The sequence below is a fragment of the Crocodylus siamensis genome, chromosome 3, assembly GCF_052110815.1.
Source record: "Crocodylus siamensis isolate JL-2025a chromosome 3, ASM5211081v1, whole genome shotgun sequence".
Classification (NCBI taxonomy): Eukaryota; Metazoa; Chordata; order Crocodylia; family Crocodylidae; genus Crocodylus; species Crocodylus siamensis.
Window position 1 is genome coordinate 257,600,969 of NC_143397.1, and position 11,711 is coordinate 257,612,679.

Sequence of the window (11,711 nt, forward strand, 5' to 3'; positions counted from 1 at the left end):
TGGCATTTAGATTAGAGTTTCATAGTTTCATAGTTTCTAGGGTCTGAAGGGACCTGAGCAGATCATCTAGTCTGACCCCCTGCCATGGCAGGAAAGAGTACTGGGGTCAAATGACCCCGGCAAGGTGTACATCCAGCCTCCTCTTAAAGACCCCCAGGGTAGGAGCCAGCACCACCTCTCTTGGAAGTTGGTCCCAGATCCTAGCCGCCCTGGCCATGAAATCGCGCCTCCTGATGTCCAGCCTGAATCTCCCCTCTGCCAGCCTGTGACCGCTATTCCTGGTCACTCCTGGCGGTGCTCGGGGGCACAGGGACTCCCCCAATGCCTGCTGGTCCCCCCTGACTAGTTTGTAACAGGCCACTAGATCCCCCTCAGCCTTCTCTTGTGGAGGCTGAACAGGTTCAGGTCCCGTCGCCTCTCCTCGTAGGGCCTGCCCTGCTGCCCCTGATCATACAAGTGGCCTCCTCTGGACCCTCTCCATGCTGTCCACATCCCTCCTGAAGTGCGGCGCCCAGAACTGGACGCAGGACTCCCGCTGCGGCCTGGCCAGTGCCGCACAGAGGGGGAGGATCACCTCCCTGGACCTGCTCGAGATGCATCTGTGGATGCATGCCAAGGTGCGGTTGGCCTTCCTAACTGCCTCTCCACGCTGCCGGCCCATGTTCATCTTGGAGTCAATGATGACCCCCAGATCCCTTTCCGTCTCCGTGCTTGCAAGAGGGGAGTTCCCCAGCCTGTAGGCATGGTGCCGGTTGTTCCCCGCCAGGTGCAGCACCTTGCACTTGTCTGTGTTGAAACCCATCCTATTCTCATCTGCCCACCCCTGTAACCTGTCTAGGTCTGATTGTAGCCTATTCCTCCCTTCTAGCGTGCCCACGTCCCCCCACATCTTGGTGTCATCAGCAAATTTGAGCAGGTGCTTTTTACCCCCTCATCCAAGTCACTGATGAAGATGCTGAGCAGTGCGGGCCCGAGGACCGAGCCCTGCGGGACCCCACTGCCCTCCAGGTCAAACATGACCAGTCCCCCACCGCTCTCTGGGTGCGGCCCTCCCGCCAGTCGGCGACACATCTGACTGTGGGGGTGTCGACACCACAGTCCCCAGTTTCTTAGTGGGAGTGGGTTGAGAGACAGTGTCGAAGGCCTTCCAAAAGTCCAGGAAGACTCGGTTTTGTATAGTTTTGTATATTTTTGTGTAGGGTGTTTGGATAGGGCTGATCCTGGGGGTTGGACTAGATGTGACCTCTGAAGGTCCTTTCCAGGCCCGCTGCCCTATGAGTCTATGATCCACTCATTATATATACAGGGGATCAAGGTCACCATCATCAGCGATCCCTCAGGCTCAAGGATGATCACTCCCACAGGTCAAGTAAAAGGGGATCAAGGTACAAGGAGATGAACAGGATTGGCCAAGCTTTACACCAGAAATCTCAGATTGGCAGTGTCCTGTTCAGTGTTTTACCCAAAGGCACGGTAGTGTCTTTCCTCTTCCGCACTTTCAGCAGTTTTGGCAGTTTCAGAAGGGTTTCTGTGAAGTGTCCCCTCCTGCAGAGAGGTGCCATAACTCCTTCTCCAACTCTGGAAAGAGGTGGAGGGACAGTTACATCCCAGCAAGCAGTCAGGCTCTCTTCCTACTAATAGTAGCACAGTGGTTAAGGTGCTATGATGATATAGAAAAGAGATCAGAGTTCAAATCTAGCCCTGGTAAGAGTGGGTCTTTTGGGATTGGACTAGATGACCTCCTGAGGTCCTTTCCAACCCTCACTTTTATGATTCCTCTGAAGTTTCCAGCAGTATCCAACTGCAGGAGCTCTTGTTGTGCAAAAGCAGAAGTTTCAGCTCGAAATTGTAATGTCATTTTAAAATAAAGCAACTCCCAAATAAGCATGCAGCAAGTGCCAACACAGGCTAAAATCCTCTATAGCTCCTGGTAGGTCCTGTGAGGTCCCTACAGTCTGCACAGTTGGGGTTATATTTAGAGCAGCATTTCTGCTCACAGCTATGCTGCACTCCACTGATATGTTCAGCAAGCAGCTATTAAACACATAACTCTATGCCATGCTCATATACCCTCAAAAATATGACCAGAACAGACCTGTTGTTACAAGACTGTTCTTGAAAGCAGCCTTTTTATTGCATAATATGGGTGGTTTTGTAGGTAAAATCCACAGTAGTTGAACTCTCTAGAAGGGAAGAGGCAAATAGCCACCAACCCCCATGCTTCAGAACAGGAGCTGGTCATCGGACAGCATCAGGGAGTGCTTTTCTGTCATATTATCACACAGGAATATTCCTCTTAGCAGCATGAAACAAAGGCTGGTGGAATAGTGAACTACATAGGACACGGTTTTGTTAAGGGGATACATTTCAGCTACTTTATAATCTCACCAGGTTATTGGGCTATGGACAGATATAGCTTCAAACTATTTAAAAACTATTTTAATATTTATCTGTCACATCTATAAACGTCTAGAAGAGCGTAAGTGAGCTAGGCCCTGGTAACCTTAAACATGCCTTCAACAATGAGATGACTGGCTCTGTGGATGTGGGAAGAGCAGTGGATGTGATATACCTTGATGTCAGCAAGGCTTTCGATATGGTCTCCCACAACAATCTTGCAAGCAAGCTGATGAAGTATGGGTTGGATGAATGGACTGTATGGCAGATAGGAAACTGGCTGGATAGTCAGCCTCAAGGCGTAGAAATCAATGGTTCAGTGTCTAGTTGGCAGCTGGTATCAAGCAGAGTGCCCCAGGAGTCAGTTATGTTCAATGTCTACATCAGCGACTTGGAAGATGGGATGCAGGGCACCCTCGGCATGTCTGCAGATGACACCAAGCTGGGGGGACAGAAAATATGCTGAAGGGTAGGGCTAGGACCCAGAGAGACCTCAACAAATTGGAGGATTGGACTAAAATAAATTACATGAGGGTTAATCAGAAGTGCAAAGTCCTGCACCTAGGATGAAACAATCCCATGCACCAGTACAGACTGGGGGCTGACTGGCTAAGTAACAGATCGGCAGAGAAGGACCTGGGAGTTATAAAGGGCAAGAGACTGGACAGGAGCCAGCAGTGCGCCCTTGGTGCCAGGAAGGCTACCGGCATCCTGGGCTGCATTGGTAGGAATGTAGCCGGCAGATCGAGGGCAGTGATTTTTCCCCTCTATTCAGCACGGAGGAGGCCACATCCGGAGTCCTGTGTCAAGTTGTGGCCCCCACTACAGAAAGGATGTGGACAAGTTGCAAAGAGTCCAGTGGAGGGCAACAAAAATGGTTGTGGGGCTTGGGGACAGGACTGGTGAGGAGAGGCCGAGGGAACTGGGCTGATTGAGTCTGGAGAAGAGAAGACCGAGGGAGATTCAACAGCAGCCGTCACCTCTCTGCCAGGGGGCTGCACAGAGGATGGAGCTGGGCTGGTCTCAGTGGGGGCAGATGACAGGACAGGAAGCAATGGGCTCAAGCTGCAGCAAGGGAAGTTGAAGTTGAATGTAAGTAAAAACTGTCTCACTAGGAGGGTGATGAAGTACTGGAATGGGTTACCTAAAGAGGTGGTAGAAAGTCCATCCTTGATGGTTTTTAAGACCTGGGTAGACAAAGCCTTGTCTGAGATGATGTAGCTGGGGCTGGTCCTGCTTGGAGCAGGGGTTGAACTAGATGTAACCCCCTGAGATCCCTTCCAGCCCTCATTGTCTGTGGTTCTATGAGTAAAACAGGGTAAAAGTCACAATGGTTTGGCTCTACTTCTACTGCTATAGGAGTGGCTAAGACTATCAAGTATACTGGAATGTCTTCTACTGGAATAATGTAATTCTGGTATAAGTGTTACATCTTACACCCTGTGACTCTCTACCACTTTATTGACGTTTCTGCTACAAACTGGCTTCTTGCCAATCCAAAGTGACAGTAGACTTGCCTCTCATAGCCTAAACCAAGGACATGGCAGAGGAAGGGCTAATATCCTGGGGTTTTAGGGACATTGATTTCATTTCCTACTCTGAGGAACAGACCTTGGTCAAAAAGTCAATGAGTAGGATTTACCTCTTTTCAGTAAAATGGCAATAATGGCAATTACCTACCTAAGAAGGGTATTGTGAGGAAAAATACTCGACAGACAGTGATAAGTCCAGGTAATCTGGTAATGATGGTCCTAAAAGGGCCTATGATAGATAAGGATTTTACAACCTGAGCTTAGGGTCCTCTGTTTGCCACTAACATTATGGGCTCGATGGTACCCAGCTGGGCAGGTCTGCTTCTACATGCAGTCAAGCACACATATGTCAGCCAGTCCATTACAACATTTTACCATGCAGTTCTCTTGAAATCTCATCTTTTTCCTCACCTTTTATTCCCAATAAATACAGATTCCTCCCCCATGATACCTTGGCAGGGGGGAAGGGAGGGGTATGATGAGGACAGGGAACCAGCAGGCACCTTGGTACAACTTGGCCAAATTATTTATCATCCTTGCAAGCAGCCTTGATGCTAATGCATTTCCATGTTATCCATCTGAATGTCATAGGCACTTTTAGGGGAGGTGACTGCAATTTATCATAGACTCATTGCTCCTGTATGGACAGCACATCACAGCAGGGAAAAGAGATGAGGAGGAGTTGGGGTGCTAATGGGAAGGCAGAGATAAAATGGGGGAGTCAAAGTGGAAGGCTTTGTGAAGCATCTCGGCAACCCATGGATAGGAGCCTCTTCCTATCCCGGTGAACGCAACAATCAGTCAAGGTCTGTGCCCTCCTTCAGATAGCTGGGCTGCAGGCCATCCCTGTAGGCTCACCTTGCTGAGGTCTGCTTCAGGCCTGATCACATGGGAATATTTATGCAGTCATAAAAGTGGGACATATTTTATAGCTACTATGAATAAAGAGGACGAAGTAGGAATAAGAGAGAGAACTGTGGATGTGCAAATAATTTGGCCAGAAGTCCAGCATTTTAGAGCCTGGCCATTACTGTCCCCATCCAAATCAGCTAGGTAAAGTTTCAAAAGGCAACAGGTTATTCCTATTTTAGGTAAAAACTTATGGGACACATCTACACATGCAATGAATGTGTCTTAAATTTCTACACAGAAAATTCATGCGTATTAAACTGCCCCACATGCATCTGGATTTACACCTGTCCAGAGCAAATTTGCTCCCAATGGGAACAGTTCAGTCTAGGGCTGTTCCTGCTCTGCTGTGTGCACCTGCAGCAGTCAAAGGGAGCTCCAGGACCCCCCAGGTGCCAGCTTCCAGCTGGCAGGGGACACAGGGGCCGGTCCTGATCTCCACAGGGCAGGGGAGAGCGATGCTGGCTGCCGGGCAGCTGCCTCCCACCCATGTGGAGATTGGGATGGATCCTGATCTCCATGTGGCTGGGAAGCAGGAACTTGCCAAGCCTGGATATCTATCCCCACCCCCTGTGATCCCCTGCTGCCTAGGCTGACCAGGAGCAATTTGTTCCCCGTTAATAACTACATGTGTGCTTTGGTGCATTAGTTTAATGTGCGGGTTTCTAGTACCTGTATCTAGAAAGCAGCTCATTAGACTAATCTACTGCTCAGTAATTGCTACATACATTCAGATGTTGATGCTTTACTGTGAATTTCATTAGTGTAATGCACAGGAAAGAATCTCATGTAGATGCACCCAGGGTGTCTCCATAACAGACTGGCAGGGTGGCATAAGTAGTGGTAGGCGACTGAGGCACCAGCCTCAGGTCCTGTCTGTCTGCCCCTACTTGCCTTTCCCCTGTTTGTGGAGTCAGGTTTGCACCTCAGATCATCCCCCTTCTTTATCTGCCACCCCAGCCATTACTGTGGTTTAGCTCCCACATATCCCTGGGTAAGAACAAGCACACAGGCTGCTACCCTGGTGCAGTTGATATGTGGGAAAACCTTCCCCTTTATTCCATATTAAATCTGAGCCAGCTCTGCAGGATTGGGTGCTGTATGGCTTGACCTTCCAAGGACTTGGGCAAACACATCCTGTACGGAGCCTGGGACCCCAGCAACGAGAGCGTCCTGTGCGCCTGCCACGTCTCCCACTGCTACCCCAAGCTGATGTGCTGCCTCATGGTGTCCGACACCGTCCGTTGGTCCCGTGACATCTATGTGGAGCACATCACAGGCCACCGCCATGACTCCGACCCCACCAGATGAGCCACCGCCGGACCAGACCCAGAGGGCACCGCCTGAACTGCCCCCGCTTCACTTCACTGCAAGAGGATTCTTCAACCACGGACGACCCTGCTCCACCCAAAGAGGACCCCCACGCTGAGACTATATGGACTGAGACACTTCCTCCGAACCACTTCATCCACCATTGCGGACCATTGTAACGGGTTTGTGCGTATCTATCTCCTTTCTCTCTCAGTGTCGTGAACCCCCCCACCTCCCCTTCCCACCTCCGGGCTTAGTTGGCTAACATTGTATCTCCTGTAACCTCCGCTCTCCTCCTCACCCCCATCCCTCCATTGTTAATCCCTCGCTCGGGCACTCTGTATTTCCATATCAGCTTTGTTATCTTTTTTCTGGATTCCCAATCCTAAACATTCACTAATAAAAGTCAATTTTTTGCTACCAGGCCCCTTCAAGAGATGCCCTAAGCCATGAGTACCCCAGGAGTTTAACACACAGGTCCACAGGCCATGAGTTTCTTCTCTGGTTTCAGTAATGTTGTATGATAGGAGTAGTAGACACATTGGAGGGTAGGATTCAGAGAGAGCCAAGCACCTTAACACTTCCAGCCCTGCTACACTGAGACTTACCATACTGTAAGGAATAGCTGCAAAAGACCTGCTCCTCCCTAGAGCTCCTTACAGACAGGGCTTGATTTGTCAGCTAGCCATCCAACCTGAACACAAAGTCATAACCAGTGACCCAGAAGTCTGTTTAGTCCATGCTCTGCTTTGTGCTGGTCTCACTGGAGCACAAAGCAAAAGAAAGAAGTTTCTTTAATATGAAGTGGCAGGTTGGAACTGAGACTATTTATTCCTGCCAGGGAAATTACATGGCCAGAAAGGACCTTCAGGCCTGACTAGACATGATCTTTAGGAGAGAAACTAGTTCCTAACATTGCTCCTTCTCAGCTCACCATGCCTTGGCTTGATTCCCCATTCTTCCCTGGTTTCAGTACTGTCAAGTAAGGGGAGTGGTGGATACACTGGAGGGTCAGGCTCGGATTCAGAGAGACCTCGACAAACTGGAGGATTGGGTCAAAAGAAATCTCATGAAGTTCAATAAGGACAAGTGCAAAGTCCTGCACTGAGGAGGGAGCAGTCCCATGCACCAGTGCAGGCTGGGGGCGACGGGCTGGGGGGCAGCTCTGCAGAAAAGGCCCTGGGGGGCAGGGGACAAGAAGCTGAACAGGAGCCAGCAGTGTGCCCGTGGTGCCAAGCAGGCTACCGGCATCCTGGGCTGCATCAGTAGGAGCGGTGCTGGCAGATCGAGGGCAGTGATTGTTCCCCTCTGTTCGGCACTGGGGAGGCCACATCTGGAGTCCTGCGTCCAGCTGTGGACCCCCACAACAGAAAGGATGTGGACACATTGGAGAGAGTCCAGTGAAGGCTGGGAGCTGGGGCACATCGCTTGTGAGGAGAGGATGAAGTAAGTGGATTTATTTAGTCTGCAGAACAAAAGACCAAGGGGAATGAACAGCAGCCTTCACCTCCCTGCAGGGGGGCTGCAAAGAGGGTGGAGCTGGGCTGTTCTCAGGGGGGCCAGATGACAGGACAAGGAGCAATGGGCTCAAGTTGCAGCAAGGGAGGTTGAGGTTGGATATTAGGAAAAAAACTCTCCCACTACGAGGGTAGTAAAGCACTGGAACAGGCTACCCAGAGAGGTTATGGACTCTCTATCGTCATAGGTTTTTAAGACCTGGTTAGACAAACCCTTGGCTGTAGTTGGGTCTGATCTTGCTTTGAGCAGGGAGTAGGACTACGTGTGACCTCCTGAGGTCCCTTCCCACCCTCATTGTCTATGATTTTATGATTCTATCTCCTGATAATAGTCTGGGTGCCAAGCAAAACTCTTCTCTGATTGCTTTGGCTAGAAAATTGTGAAGTGGGTCCTTGTGAGAATTCGGGACTCAAATTATTGCTTAGAACAAAGCAGACACTTCATGGGGGATGCTTCTTCTATTCGGCTAGGCCAGTGATCTCACCAGTCCCACAGTAATCCCTGACTCTCAATCTAAGTCCATCTCTACTAGCTGACCCTTTTCTTTGCTAATACAGTCTTGGGCTTTCCTACTTCTCTGCCCCAGTTCATTTATCCTAGTCTACGAGCCTTTCTGCAGTTCTGTCCAAGTGCCTTCTAGACACCACCAGCATCACAGTCCTGATGTGGTCTCCTCCTTCTCAGCTCTTCTCCCCACTCCTTATCAGTCCTGACCTACATCATCCCCATAATCATCCCCATGATGAGGTTATCTAATGTATAGATTTGTCAAAAATGTCAACATGAAAGTTGCTGGAACATCAGAAAATAGAGTAAAAAAGGGACATTTCTTTTGAAGTAAAGATTTTTTTCATTAGGACAGACTATCTGAATACAGAACTATTTCTGCAATTAAAAAAAAAACTGTTTTCATTACAATATGCTTGAAATAGTAAGTTTTCCATTACATTTCCTACGATGAAAAAATTCTACAGTATCAAGATGTTTATTGACATTGTTTGCTGAAAATCTATTTGCTGTGACATGAAACATTGCCACAATCCTTTGACGTTTTTTTTTTAATTAATCTGAAAGAAAAAAAAACCATATTTTAGATTTTTGGCTGAAAAAAGTTGGTGCTTCTCACAAAATATTTAAAGTAAATTTTTCCTTAGAGGGAAACTCCCTTAAGAAATTTCCATCAGCTCTGAAAAAGTCTAGCAAGATTGATAACAACAGCATCACACTAAGTCCAATGCTCTGTGTCTCTAACTATAGCATATTACTTACAATTTAAGAGGGACATAGTCTCGCCAGATGGAAAAGGCCACTGCATTAACCATACATAGACCTGCCAGATGGGTTAGACCCTTGCATTGACCATGTATATACTTGCCAAATGGAAAAGGCCATTGTGTTGGCCGTTTATGCCCCTCTCTTCCATACTACCATATTTCCTTCAAGAAAACCCAACAGCTTCTGAATCAAACTCATGCTGGGGTGTTTTTCTTTGTAGAAAGTCCCTCAGAGAGCTCATGTGGCCACTGGATTATCAGGGAGAACTATCCAAAAAACCCTATCCACCTGCCCCTGGGTTTTTCTGCCACCTGCATGACTGCCCAGAGGTGCAGCTACTCAAGATTGTGCCCTAGGCCAGCATTTTCATCTCCATTCTGATTCATGACTTCCTCTCCTCTGCTTTTTTGACAGGGTCCAGACATCTGCTACCATTCTGGCACCTCCTCCTTTTTGCTGAGGGCTGCTGTCTCATCCCCTTGCTAGCACCTGCTGCTTTACTTCCCATTACTCTCACCACTAATCCCCATAGCCACTGACTGCCACAGAGCACAAATTTGGCATCAAGCAGGGAGCTGGGGTTGCAGGCAGAGAAGGGTTGCAAACCTAACTTTGCACTCAAGTGGAAGGCAGGTAGATGCAGGCAGAGGGGACCTAGGAAGTGCCTTATAGTTTGATGTTTGGGGTTGTTTCCCTGGCATGGGCAAATCTAAGATGTTGGAAAGGGCGGGGTGGTGCACGTGGTAAGGTGCATCCTCACATAAAACACAACCCATATTTTACTCCAGGTAAAAATAAATGATAAGCTTTACTACTATGCTAGAGGCCTAGAGCAGAAGCATCCAGTTTAAAATTGATGCAAAAACAAATGTACATTTATTGGAATGAGTTAAAAACAATCTGCAGGGCTGTGAAATAGGAGCTTCATGACCAGGAGCAGCTAACAGACAGCAGAATGGCAGAATGAAAGCTAGCTTCATTGCTGGAATATCAAGGTCATTAAATAGTAGAGAGGGTTGTTAACACCTGCAGAGTGAAGAGTGTAGATGGTCAATGACCATGAGGCATGAAGTCATGTGACTCCTTCATGACTGCCTGGCTAGAAATGCTGCTGCCATTGCCAGGCAGTTGGTTTTAAACCTTGGGTGGAGCAGGAATCAAATAAGGGTCACAGTAGATAATCAAATAGATATGATTTCCCAGGGGATGTAGTAGCTAAGAGGGAGAAGATGATCCTTTAATCCTTTTGTGCACCAGTGCATTCTCCCCACCCCTGATCCACCCCTGTCCATTGGGAGTTCACTTGGCATTTACCATGAGGTCCAGCACAAAGGCAGTTAGCAGGCAGAAGCTTTTGTGTGATGAAGCCCCTTTCTATTTTAACCCCTGGAAAAATTGTTCCTATGCCTGCACCCTTACTCAGCCAAAGCTCCCATTGAGGTTCAAACACCCAGCTGGCTGGGTAGGTGTTGTATTGCACTGGTTCTTGCATCTTGTCGGAGTTAAGACTCTATACCCCAACCTCAAGTCCTCTCCACACACAAAGCCCCATACCTGCAATGTGGTGGTCCTTGTAAGTCAAGGTGTCTGGCTTGCTCTAGCATCTAGGTTTTAGCTCACATTAGCAAAGCTCAACAGAAGCTAACCCAACTGCACTGAGTCATTCACATGCTATTTCTCAGGGTGGGTGGTGCCTCTGAGGTAGACCTAGCCTGGGAGGAGTCCTCTTGAGTATACATAATGTGAGTTACCAAAGGATGTGTTTCCTCTGTCCTAGATGGAGATCAGTGCTAACTTTGGGTGAAGATACACCCAAAAAGTAGTGTTCAAGCCAAGGTATTACTATTGATCCATGAGACCCCAAGGCATTTTAGACCTTAGCCATGCAAGAGACCATCTCTTGTTTTATGATACTTTGGAAGACCTAGTATCAGCTATGGCTCCCTGGTTACAGGCCCCTCAAACTAATGGTTTCAGGCCTGCTGACAGGATGCGCTCAGGCCTCTTTTCCCTCTGCTAGCCAAGCAGGGCAAGATCATATAATCTAGGCAAACCAGGTCCCCTTTCTGTGTCTATCCTCTGCCCATCTTGTCCAGATAGACTACAAGCTTCTTTGCAGCAGGGACCGTATGTACAGCACCTAGCATGACAGAGCCCTGTTTCCATTTAGTCACTTCTGCCATAAAAATAATAAGCAACAACTCAGTCCCTGCACATTTAGCGGGTTGCAAATTACAGAGTGCTTTTATTTTACAGTGGAAGGGTTAATTAGTAACTATTTGTAAAGTGCTTCAAGTTCCTCCAGTGAATGGAGCTGAGACATGCAAATTACCAATCATTATTATTGCCTCAAATAATCAAAGGACACATTTTGCTCTCTCTTTGAACAGCTTCAATAACGAGCTAACCAGGGGATCCCATTCTGCAAGAGGCACTGCATGTTAGTGCTTCATTTTGCCGGATTACTGATAAATGGCTCTGAAATATTCCACGCACTCCTGGCTCTAAACCTTTTAGCAGTTTCAATTTTTTCCAAACCATAGACCTTGCATTATAGCCACCACTACAGTCATCTTAAGACCTGGTGCTGCTTAACACGCTATAAAATGTCTCTAAAAAGGAACATTTCCATGGAAACAGTCCATTAAAAATGAATTTTATATCTTATGTTTTCTATAAATGGACAGCTCACTTAATGGCCTTTTGCTATTGCACTTTGCTGGAACAGTGTTGAGTTTAAACATATTTAATTCTCTTATAATTTGAAAC

The 11,711-nt window shown here is 47.8% G+C and overlaps 1 pseudogene; it reads left to right on the top strand.

The window, feature by feature from the left end:
• Positions 1-6,149, top strand: part of LOC149869689 (histone H4-like) — a 44,431-nt pseudogene extending 38,282 nt beyond the window's left edge.
• The last annotated feature ends 5,562 nt before the right edge of the window (positions 6,150-11,711 follow it).